Raw genomic sequence first — 13,256 nt, 5'->3', positions numbered from 1 at the left:
GCTGCGGGCTTTGCCTATAATTTTCTACTCATTTGCCGTTCTTTTTTCTCCGATTTGATCATGGGGGTGTTCAGAATCAAATTCTGAGCGGATAGAAGAATTTTTACATTTTTTAGCGATCGGAGGTGGCTCCAGCGCGACGTCAGGCGGCGATCAGCTACATTCTCCAGTGACTGGTTCTTCTTCTTTTGCGGGAGACTGACAATTAGAGTTTGGATTCAGTGTGATGCGAGATATTTATACTCGTCTCCCTTAAATCTAAGCCGTTCATCATATTTGATCTCGACCATCGAATCACATTTAAAGAAAAAATGAAGCTGCATCGTTTATCGCAATTTGATCTGACCGTGCGATCACGTTTAAAGAAGAAACGAATATGGACCGTTCATCGCGTTTAATCACGACCGTTCGATCATCTCTGAGGAGGGAACGAATCCAGACCGTCCACACATGCGGGAATGCATTCGGGCTGTTCGATCGTGGGCACATGGATTGCCAGCATGGCCTCTCGCATGGCACCGAGTCAGCATGCCTTACTACTCAGCACGCTCTGATTCGTCGGGGCTGCTGACTGGGCAGTTTTATGTGGTGTAATTTTTTTAATTACGTTTTGACCTATAATTTTCTATTATTCTTTCAAAAACACCATCCGAACTTAAATTTTTACTTCTTTTTCCCAAAATTATTTTTAATTTCATACTCAACCCATTTTATTCCTAATTTTACATTAAATAAAAATTTATAAATTTAAAAATATATTTTTGTACATTTTTTTAAACTTTAAAATTAATCCTGGGCCAAATTCTGGGTCCGAGTATTACAACCCTCCCTTCTTTAAAAGAAATTTAATTCCTCAAATTTGTTTTCCTCTAACTCAATCAAATAGTTGGGAATGCTAAACTCTGAAGTCTGATTCTAGCTCACATGTGGCATATCTCTGTACGTGATTCTGCCAGAGGACCTTAACGAAGAGAATTTTTCAGTTGTGGAATACTCTGCTCTTTCGGTCCACAATAGCCATCGGTACTTCCTTATAGGATAGATCCTCCTAGAATGAAAAAGACTCGTGGGTTAAGATGTAAGAGGGGTCCAGGTTGTATTTGCGTACCATGAATACATGAAACACATTATGGACCCTGAGTAGTTCTGGAGGTAGTGCCAGTCTATAGGCAGCGGTGACACATTATGGACCCTCATAGGATAGATCCTCCTGGAGTGAAAAGGGCTCGTGGGTCAAGATGTGAGAGGGATCCAGGTAGTACTAGCGTAGCATGAATATATGAAACATATTATGGACCCTGAATAGTTCTGGAGGTATTGCCAGTCTGTAGGCGGCGGTGACAATTCTGCCTAAGATTTCAAATGGCCCAATAAACTGAAGATTTAGTTTTTCACTCTTGCCAAACCTACTGATTCTATTGAAAGGAGTGACCTTAAGGAACACTCTATCACCGTTCTCAATTTTCAAATCCCTCATTCGAGTGTCTGCATAACTCTTCTACCTGCTCTGAACCATCTGGATGTTCTTCATAATCTTAATTATTTTGACTGTAGTCTCCTGTACAAGATCTGGACTGAACAATTTTTTATCGCCCATCTCTTTCCAACAGATTGGTGATCTGCATGGGCGGTCATATAATACCTCGTACCGAGCCATGCCGATGCTTGCTTGGTAGCTGTTATTGTAGGCAAACTCTATTAAGGGTAAATGATCATCCTAATGGCCCCCAAAATCAAGAACACAAGCTCAGAGCATATCCTCCAGTGTGTGGATCGTCCTTTCTGATTGTTCATTGGTCTGAGGGTGGAATGTGGTACTAAAGGACAGTTTCGTTCCCATGACTTATTGAAAACTAGACCAGAACCGAGAAGTGAACCTGAGGTCCCTGTCAGATACTATTGTCACTAGCAATCCATGTAACCTTGTTATCTCCTGGATATACATTCTTACTACCTTGTCCAAGGGGCCCATCATCTTGATGGCCAAAAAGAGGGAAGACTTGGTGTGAGCCGGTCAATAATTACCCAAATGACATCATGTTCTGAGTGTGCCTTAGGCAATCATGTCACGAAATTCATTGTGATGTGTTCCCATTTTCACTATGAAATTGGTAATGGCTGAAGTAGCTCGCCTGAGTGTTGATGCTCTGCCTTGACTTGCTAACACACCAGGTACTTGGAAACAAAGTCGGGCACATCTCTTTTCATCCTGTTCTACCAAAATTGGAGTTGCATACTTTGATACATCTTAATACTTCTGGGATGCATGACAAACTTTGTGCTATGAGCCTCTGTCATGATGTCCCTTTTCAACTCACTGTCACATGGAACAAACATCCTGTCTTGAAATCTGAGCAACCCATCAGCAGAGACTCGAAATTCTGAATTTCCTCCCTGTTCTGCATCTTTCCTGAAGGCTACTATGGTGGAATCGGTGGATTGTACTTCTTATATTTTATGGATCAACTCAGGTTAAACAGTCAAGTCGGCCAAACATGTAACTCTCTTCAAGTTTTGAAGTCGTACCTGTTGTGCGACCCCTATTACCCTGTATTCTGAAACCATTTAGGTGAACTAATATACTTGCACTTTTTTAGCTGAGTGCGTTGGGTACCACGTTGTCCTTATCTGGGTGATACAAGATATTACAATCGTAGTCCTTGAGGGGTTCTATCCATCGTCTCTGACGCATGTTGAGATCATTTTTAGTGAATATATGTTTTAAACTATTATAGTTAGTATAGATATGAAAAGTCTCCCCATACAAATAATGATGCCAAGTCTTCAAGGCGTAGATAATTGCGACATGTTTTAAGTCCTGAGTGGGGTAGTTTTTCTTATGACTTTTTGACTGTCTGGATCCATAGGGACCTTTTCATGCTACATTAGAACACAACCCAACTCTAGGTAGGAGGCATCACTATAAATTATATATCCACCTGTCTCACTCGGCAAGGCCAACACAAGTGCAGTAGTCAACCACTTCTTTAGTTCTGAAAACCTCATTTCACAGTTCTTGTTCCACTCAAACTTGACGTTCTTCTTTGTGAGCTGAGTCAAAGGAGCAGTTAGATTAGAAAATCATTCCACAAACCTGTGGTAATAACCTGTCATCCCCAAAAAGCTACGAATCTCCTTGACCGAGTTCAATTTCTCTCAACTGAGTACTTTCTCAATTTTTTCGAGATTCACTGACACTCCATCCCTTGATATTATGTGCCATAGGAAGGTAGTTTGCTCGAGGCAGAACCCACACTTACTCAACTTTGCATACAACTTCTTTTCTCTAAGAACCTACAAAACTTGAGTCAGATGGTGAACATGTTCCTCTCTACTTTTTGAATAGAATATGATATTATCGATAAATACGATGACGAACTAATCTAGAAATTATCTGAAAATCCTATTCATCAAATCCATAAAAATGACTGGTGCGTTGGTTAGTCCAAATGGCATGACCAAGAACTCATAGTGGTCGTACTTGGTTCGAAAAGTTGTTTTGGGAATATCTTCTGCCTTGATCTTTACCTGATAATAACCTGAATAAAGGTCTATTTTGGAGAAGACTTGGACACCCTGAAACTTATCAAAAAGGTCATTGATCCTTGGGAAGGGAATACTTATTTTTGATCTTGACTTTGTTAAGTCATCTGTAGTCAATACATAATCTTAATGTCCTATCCCCATTCCTTACAAATGTGACTTCAGCACCCCAAGTGGACACACTATATAGGATGAATCCACTATTCTGCAATTCATTGATATGTTTTCCCTCCTCCTCCATCTCCACATGACGCATGCGATAAGGGGCAATCGAAATAGACTGGGTGCTTGGCTGAAAATCTATGGTGAATTCAACTTCTTTGTCTACTGACAGTCAGGGTAGTTTATCCAGGAACACATGCGGAAAGTCTCGGACTACTGGAATCTCTTAAATATAAATTTCTTTCTTTGATTTACTTAGTTAGAGAAAATAGTCGAGTTAAAGCATTTAGTAATAAGAAAATTACCATGAGGGAATAATGTTTAAAGAATTTTATTAATTTGTAAATGACTCTTCATTAGGAGGGTTGAATACAAGTTTATTGTAAAAATAATCTACGATAGTATGATGCGCTGCTAGCTAGTTTATTCCTAGGATTATATCAAAGTGTCTCGTGTCAATCTCTATAAGGTCCACACTCAATTTTTTATCTGCTATATATATATGATACAAGTTCTGTATATAACCTCCCTCAGTAGTGTCATACTCCCAAGAGTAGATACAAACAATACAGAATCAAGTATTTCAGGTAATACATTCAAGTTTGGTATAAAAACATGTTAAACAAATGAATATGAAGCACCTGTATCAATTAAAATATGTGTAAGATGATTACAGATAGTGTACGCACCCTATGTCACATCTGGGTTAGCTTTTGCATCTTATTGAGTGAGGTTGTAAGCCCTGCTCTAAATAGGAGGTCTGACCTGATTCTGATTCCTCGGGCACTCTCTCGCGTAATGCTAGACACTCCCACATATACAACAAGTATTGTTGAGGAGATAGCAGGGTCGGTCCCCATGATCCTTGCCATGGTGCTGACAAGTCCTACCGCGTCCTATTGTCAGAATCTGAGGAGGAACCTGAGTCATTGGCCTAGGTCTCTTGTTTTGCTGAACAGGTGTAGTGAGTGCTGGTCTGCGGTGTGAAATCGAGGGCCTGAGATTCCCTACTACTGGAGAAAAAATACAAAGATTCATCTCCACTAGCTGTGCCTTGGCCAGAACAACCGAGTAAGTATTGAGCTGAACACATACAGCTGCTATCTAATCTCAGGACGGAGGCCTTACTCGAACTTTCTTGCCTTTTTGCCTTCATCTATCACGCTCTCAGGGAAATACCAGCTCAACTCTAGGAACTTTCAGACATATTCTGATACAGTCATATCACCTTGGAGTAGGTGTGCAAACTCTATTTCCTTCAGATATCGGAGATGCTCTAAGAGGTACTCTGCATTGAAGGCCATCAAGAACTGTTCCTAAGTGACTAGAACGGGCAAGGTGGCCTGCTTGAGTTGTCACCAATGGCCTGCTTCTCCCACTAGTATGTAAGTGACAAGTATGACTCTCTATTCGAAAATCTCCCCAAGAGTCGTGAAGGCCTTCTCTGTCTTAGCTAACCAGTATTCGGTCTCTTCAAATGAGGATGCCCATGAAAAAGTAAATGGATTTAGTTTTTTATATCTCTCAATGTAGCCTGGGTCCATCATAGGAGGAACTAGGTCCTGTAGAAGAGGAATTGGATTATCTTGGGGATGGACCGAAGGGCCTTGTGGTGGTATTAGATGATACGGTGGAGGCACCAAATTGTATTGTGGTGGTATCAAGTGATGTAGTTGGTGCACCAAGCTATATTGTGATGGTGCTGAGTGACGTGGTTAGGGCACCAAACCATATTGTGTTGGTGTCGGATGGTACTGTGGAGGAGCATGGTCGTACTGGGGTGGCTCAAAATCCTCCTGCTGCAGGGGTGGCTTAAACTGTTGCAGTGGGGGAGGCTAAGGTACCTCCCTCCTTTCCTCCCTGGTCTGTTAGGCAGCGATGAGTCTCTCCAACATTTAAAATAGTCGGTCAACATCCTTTCGAAGTGAACCCTTCTGAGCAGCTCAGTTTAGTAGGAATTTTCCTCTTCTCATCTATTTGTAACTGCATTTCACAAGGAATTGTTGAGTGATAATTCATTATTTTTGGTGTTTCATAAGGTTTTTTTGTAAGGAATGATTCCGAGGAACGCAACTCTAATACCAATTGTAAAGGCTCAGAACTTAAAATGAAATAAAATCATAAATTGAATATGTAAGTGGAATAATAGAGTTAAGGTTTAGATTTCTTAGACAATAGTTTAAAATACCCAATAGGGCTACGAGAATATTCCTTCTAAAAAATTAAACGAAAATTAAATAAATAAATGAAAAGTAAACAACTGAGTATCCTATGACAACTTTCTCTAGCTTTTGAAGGAGTCCAAATAGTAAACTATTCAGAACCCCCTTGTTGATCGAGATCTGGATCTTAGTACTCTTGATCTAAAATATTTAATGAAAGGGTGAGCTACACTAGTTCAGTAAGAATATCACATTACTCACCGATACAGAAATGAATGTTGGTAAAAATCATAAAAACAACAAGTGAAATTCTTAATTTAAGTAAATTTATTTATCATAAGTAAAACCATTTATTGCATACTTACCGTTGTGAAATTTCCAAAACCGGGCTATAGAGACAATAATTCAATATTATCATAATCTCATATTCAAGTAAGTAAAAATAATAACTTTTCCTTTTTGTTTGCCTACTGGTATCCATGGGGGTTCATAGGGATGTTTCACTATGCGTGAACCAACATCTAACCTTGACGACTAACCGGTCATCTCATACCCCGTCCGGTATAAGCACCAAAAATACCCTATCTCAATACCCCTTCTAGTATGAGGGTGAAATGGGTCATCCATATATCCCGTCCGTTATGAGCACAAAAAATACCAATCCTCGATATCTCGTCTGGTATGAGGCGACGTTCACGGTAGGATTTTCTATGTACTCAGTCCGTCCACCATCTCTCAAGATATCCAGTAAGGCTACTAATGCAAGACAAACAATACATGCATCAAGAAAATACAACTGAATTATTTTACTAATTCCAGTATATTATCATGCATTTAAAGCTGTAAAATTAAACAATCAGTTAAATAGGACAACAATAATAAATAACCGGTTCTGCTTCCATTAGTAACCTGTAATTAATTTTCAAAATTTTTTGAATTACACAAAATACAGTATTATTCATAATTAAACTTCAATTCCATAATAGGGAATAAGGTGAAAGATTCTTACCCAAATCGGTGTTCGAAACACCAAACTTTCAGCTGCACCTATTGGTAGTCCCTAGATTTCGTGAATTTTTCTATAGAGATTAAAACACGCTTTACGTACATAAAAATACTCTAAAAAATCTAAAATCTAAAATCGGTGTCAAAAACCTTTCTAGTCAATTTCAAAATTCCAGCACAGCGGCACCATCGTGCTTCGGCGATGACACCACCGTCCGTGGCGGCGGTTTGCCTCGGTCTGACCTTTTTGGCCAGTTTTGGCAAGTTTCGACCGGTTTTATATCCATCATTGCGAGAAAACATGTTAGGGGTCTCAGTTGGCCGAAAAAATCAAAAAATAAAAGGCAGCATTTTTTAGTGCGGCGGCTCTGCCGGCTCACCTTCGCAGCTGAATGTTTTTCTTCGGTCAATCTGTAAAAAACAAAACGGTGAACACAATGGTGGAAAAATCACACAAAATAGAAAACGGGAAGGGGCTCATCGGAGGTAGTTTTAAATTTTTTTCGTGGCGGCACCGCCGGGCTTTGCCCGCAGTTTGTTACTCATCCGCCATTCATTTAGCTCTGATCCTGTCATGGGGGTGTCAGAAATCAAATTTCGAGCGGATAGAAGAATTTTTACCTTTTTTGGCTATCGAAGGTGTGCAGTGGCAGACGGCGGTTGGCTCCCTTCTCCGGCGACTGGTTGTTCTTCTTCGACGGGAGGCTGACAACTATGGTTTGGGTTCGATGTAATGCGAGATATTTATACATGCTCTCCTTAAATCTGAACTGTTCATCGCGTTTGATTTCGACCATCCGATCGCATTTAAAGAAGAAATAAATCTGAACCGTTAATCGCAATTTGATCTCAACCATACGATTACGTCTAAAGAGAGAACGAATCTGGACCGTTCATTGTATTTAATCACGACCGTCCGATCATGCATAAGGAGAGAATGGATCCGAATTGTCCACGCGCGTGGGAATGCATCTGAGCCGTCTGATCCCAGGCATATTGTAAGGACTAGAAAGTAGAAAGACTAGAAAGAAAAAAAAATAAAAATAATAATAATAATAAAAATAAAAATATAATAATTAAATAAATTTCTATCAGGTAGGAAACGACGTCGTTTTAGAGAGGGGAAAAACGACGTCGTTTTGAAAGAAAAAAAAAACGATGTCGTTTTGGGATGAAGGAAAACGACGTCGTTTTGGGGTAGGCTGGCAGAGTATAAAGGGAGGTCGGGAAAGGGAGAAGAAAAAAGAGAAAAGAAGAAAGGAAAGAAAAGGAAAAAGAGAAAAAAGAGAAAAGGAGGGAAGGAGGGCAGCGGAGACGAAGAAGAAGAGGAAAGTTCCAGAAGGAGAGAGGAGAGAGTCGGGGCGGAGGGGAGCGAGAAGGGAGAGGGAAGGAGGCCGTGGACGGACGACGCGACCAGCAGGAAGAAGAAAGATGGAAACGGGAGGTACGGTGAAAATTTGAGCTGTTTGGTGTGGTGTGTGTGTGTAGAGAATTTTGTTGCAGGTTGCGGCGTCGGCAATGGCGCGACGGAGTGGAGCAGTGAAGGTAGGCCGTAAGCGTGGGGTTGTCCCGCGCGCTCACGGAGGTGACCGGGGGAGGAATTGAAGGTGTGGCGGTGTTGGAGGCGTGTGGGGAGCCGTGGGGAAGGATGGGGGTGGTGCGGGTAGAACAGAGTGAGGAGGATGTGAGAGGACAATCTAGGGGGCGCGGGTGGGATAAAAACTCGAGAGGACAGAAGAGGTGTGTGCGTGGTGTGTGCGTGGGTGGGGATGTGGAGGGAGCCGCTAATAGGCGGCGATGTATTTCCCCGAAATGCACAGTGGTGAGGGCGTGTGTGTGGCGTGAGACGGTGCAAGCTGAGAGGTTAATCGCCCTAGGTAGGCAAAAGTGTATAGGAAACGGGAGGAGGCAGGAGGATGGGGGAGGTAGCGGGTAGGGGGCAGTAGGAGAGGGAAGGGGGCTGGAAGGTACGGCAGAGGGGACTAGGAAACAGGATTTGAGGGGGATTGGATGAGAGAAGAGGAGTAATGTGGTCAGTAGGAGTTAGCAAGTTAGAGCGCTTGGGACTAGCATGGTATAAGGGGAGATGGGAGCATGCGGTTTGGGATGGGAGATTTGGAGGCCGTTGGTGGGGGCGGTTTGAGTCGCCGATGTTGGTGGAGCAGGGAGGGGATATGTGTGTGGGTGTGGCCTAGCAAGGTTGAGAGGGGTAGGAGGTGTATGAGTCACAGATGGTGGTGACGGGAGGTGGAAATGTTTGTGTGTGTGCGTGGCCCAACGAGGTCGAGAGTTGGAGGAGTGAGTATAAGTCGCCGATGTTGGTGACGCGAGATGATGGTATTTGTGTGTGTGTGTGGCCTCTTTAAGTCGAGAGTTGGAGGAGTGAGTATAAGTCGCCGATGTTGGTGACGCGAGATGATGGTATTCGTGTGTGTGTGTGGCCTCTTTAGGTCGAGAGGTGGAGGAGTGGGTATGAGTCGCCGATGTTGGTGACGCGGAATAATGGTGTTTGTGTGTGTGCGTGGCCTATTAGGTCGAGAGGTGGAGATATGGTTATGAGTCGCCGATATTGGTGACGTGGAATGAAGGTGGTTGTGTGTGTGTGTGTGTGGCCTCGTGAGGTCGGGAGATGGGAGAAGAGTGTATGAGTCGCCGATGTTGGTGACGGGAGTTAATGGATGATTGTTGGGTGGGTGTGGTTGTTTGGCCGTGCTATTTCCTTGGAATAGGACCTTGATGATTAGTGTAGGGAGGGGGTTATGAGTTGTTTGGGGTTGGGTAGGATAAATGCATATAGACATTTCTGGAAATTCTTGTCACTGCATATTGCACTTACAACTTGATTTTTATCGTATTGAGTTATGTGAACTCACTTCTCATCATTCACAGGTGGAGTAAGAACGGAATTGAGATCCGAGTGGCTGGTAACGGAGCCCCGTCGGTAGTGCCATAGGGCACAAGTTTTGTTTGTGATTTAAAGTAGTTTGAAAGGATGGTTTAGTCTGGATATTGAATATCTAGGAATGTTTGATATTGTATTACTATGTGTTGTAGAGGTGGAGATGTATGTACAATTGATTTGGAACAAGGAAGGTGGACAAGTTTCTCTTGTGCATGGTTGGAATAATATGGATTTCGGTATTGTGTTGTATGAGTGCTTTATCGTATACCGTTAAGAAAAATAAAAAAAAACGGGGTGTTACACATATAGATTGCCAGCATGGCCTTCCGTATGGCACCGAGTCAGCGTACCTTGCCACGCAGTGCATTTCGGTTCGTCGAGACTTTTAACTGAGCAGTCTTACGTGGCGTAATTTTTTTTTAATTCTGTTTTGACTCTCAATTTTTGATTTTTCTTTCAAAAACACCATCTGAACCTAAATTTTCACATATTTTTCTCAAAATTATTTTCAATTTTATAGTCACCCTATTTTTTTTTTATTTTATATTAAATAAAAATTTAAAAATTATATTTTTATACAATTTTTTTAAAAAAATTTTAAAATTAATTTCGAACCAAATTTCGGGTTTAAATATTATATTATTATAATAAATCATTATATATTAATGCAAAAGGTTTAATGATGTCTCTAAACAAAAGTAATATTTTACAATAATTAGATTCTTTTAATTAAAATACTTATAATAAATTAAAAATTCTGATATAACTTTTTTACCACTAAAAAATTAGATATATATAAGTATATCGTCAACAACATGATCAGCATCCATAATAAAAAAATATATATATGTATAGATATATATATACAATATAATAAAATATAATATACAGCCAAAAGGAGTTCCTTTAATTGCTTAATTAATTAATTAATTAATTAATTACGTTGATATTAAAGTTAGGTTTTGATTCCTCAAGAAAGTTTAATTTTGATAGTTTTAAAATGCTCAAAATTTTCATATCTAAAATAATTAGCAGAATGAGGAATAAAGTTAATCTAATCCGACCATGATAACACTCACTACTCAATTTTATCTTCTTAAACTTCATTTTTTTTGGATAAAAATATAAATCCTCTGTTACTTATTATATATATTTTTTAATTATCAGAATATATCTAAATAAATTACCGTCTATTAAAATTATATATTTTTTTTATTTGATTGAGTATAAATTATTTATGTCAAAATTAAAAATAAAATTGAGAAAAAAAAAAACCCTTTCTGAATGTTGTCTTAAAGATTAAATAAGATTAATTTAATTTAAAAATTTATACTCACTCCTCTTGAACATGTAAGTTAATTAAATAATTTATGTATATAATAAGTAAAATTAAGTATAGTTCCAAACTTATGGGAACTAAAGCGAATCTTTGTCGCTTTCGCGTGCATGCACGAGGTGGTGGAACAAATACAACTTCCATGAATGTATATTTTAATGGTGTCTATATGAAGTTCCCCAATATCTTATTTGGTATTTAATTATACAAGCAAGTTTACACGTACACACACACACACACACACACACACACACACACACACACACACACACACACACACACACACACACACACACACACCATTCAATCTCTCCTCTTTTAATACATAATGTCTACCTATGTACGTACCTCATAGGTAATGTATAATAAGCATGATCAAAGTTCTCTCAATTAATTTCTTAATTTAATAAATTAAATTTATCTTCTAATATTCAACTATAAAGTATATTATCTTTTTATCAATTGGAAAGAACTTCAAGGTACCGCCGCCGTGAAAACAATACGTAATAAATATATATCTTATACCCACTATCTTTAATTAGATGCAATTAAGTAAGAACGGATTAGGTTAATTTTAAATATACCCACTATTATAATGGTTAATTTTAAATATAATTAATTATATATAATCCAAGTAATTAAAATAATAAAGAGGGTTGCACATGGACCAATAATTTTTATTTATTTTTTTGTAAAAAATAAGATTATTTTAGAAAATAAAAATAATTTTCAAAATGGTCATCGAATCCATGCAATGTGCGGATCTTAATGTAAAGAGATAAATTAAGATATGGCGGGTGCGGTAGAACTTTAATAAGGAAAGTGGAAGAAGCACTACAAACTTCTGCATTGATTTGAAATCCGCATTATTAATTATATATACACACACATGTATGTATAGATTACATACATGTATGTATATATTATGATTGATGATGATCTTCAGGGTAATGATAATTGGAAGAATGGTCTGCTCTTTAAAGAACACTAATGAGTCATGCATCAGCAGTCATAAGAAATTGCCTTCCAACTTGGCCTAGCTAGAAATGAGTTACATATGCTAAGCTCAAAAGAGAAAGAGGAAGAGGTATTCATCTTTGTTTCACAGCCTTTAAAACTTTGAAAATACATATATGTGATCACATATATATATATATATACACCACATTTAGCAAAAATAACGAGGATATACAAATTAGTTTGTTCCTAATGATTTGGTTTAAATTAAGTCATTTGATAGATGCCACTAGAATTTAGAACAAATTTAAATGAGTTTTGTTTTACCAAATTTTTTGTTTTTCCTCATTTCACTATATATGGTATCCTAATTTTATATGTAAAGATATTTCTTAATTTAAATTGATATATAATGATAAATTTGTAAAGACCCGAAATCTTAAATGAAATAAATTTATAATTTAAATACGGAAACGAATAATAGAATTAAAGTTTATATTATTCACACAATAATATATAACGTTCAATAAATTTATGAGAATGTCCATTCTAAAAGATAACAGTAATTAAAGAAAAAAAACGAATAAATAAGCATCATATGATAACATTCACTAATACTTGAAGAGAGTTCGGGTGATGAACTACTCACAACCCTCTTATTGATCGGGATCTAGATCTTGATTTTTTTAATCTGGAATGTTTAATGAAAGGGTGAGATGCACAACCCCAGTAAAAATATCACACTAATTACAAATATAAAAAACTGAATATTGGTAAAAATCAAAAAAATAACTAATGAAATCTTTGCTTTAATTAAATACATTTAATAAAAAGACGTTTATTTGATACATACCGTTATGAGTTTTCTAAAAGCAATCTATGAAAACTCATATCCATACCACTTTTCATTTTCACACATAGGAGAACAAGTGATGAAAATTTTTCTTTTTTACTTGTTTACTGGTACCCTTGAGGGTTCATAGGGATGTCCTCCTACTCGTGAACTCGATATTCAATTTTAACAATTAATTGGTCGTCCTCATACCCCGTCTAGTAATGAGTGTCAAACATTCCATCGCCTCAATATCCCGTCTGGTATGAGGGTGAACTATATCTCTCAAAATGTTCTGGTATAGGACTTCCCAATCCTGTCTGACTGAGGTGATATTTATAGTAGAGTTCCCTATGT

The sequence above is a fragment of the Carica papaya genome, chromosome 7 (assembly GCF_054855325.1).
Source record: "Carica papaya isolate Zhongbai chromosome 7, ASM5485532v1, whole genome shotgun sequence".
Taxonomy (NCBI): Eukaryota; Viridiplantae; Streptophyta; class Magnoliopsida; order Brassicales; family Caricaceae; genus Carica; species Carica papaya.
Note: the sequence above shows the minus strand (reverse complement) of the source record.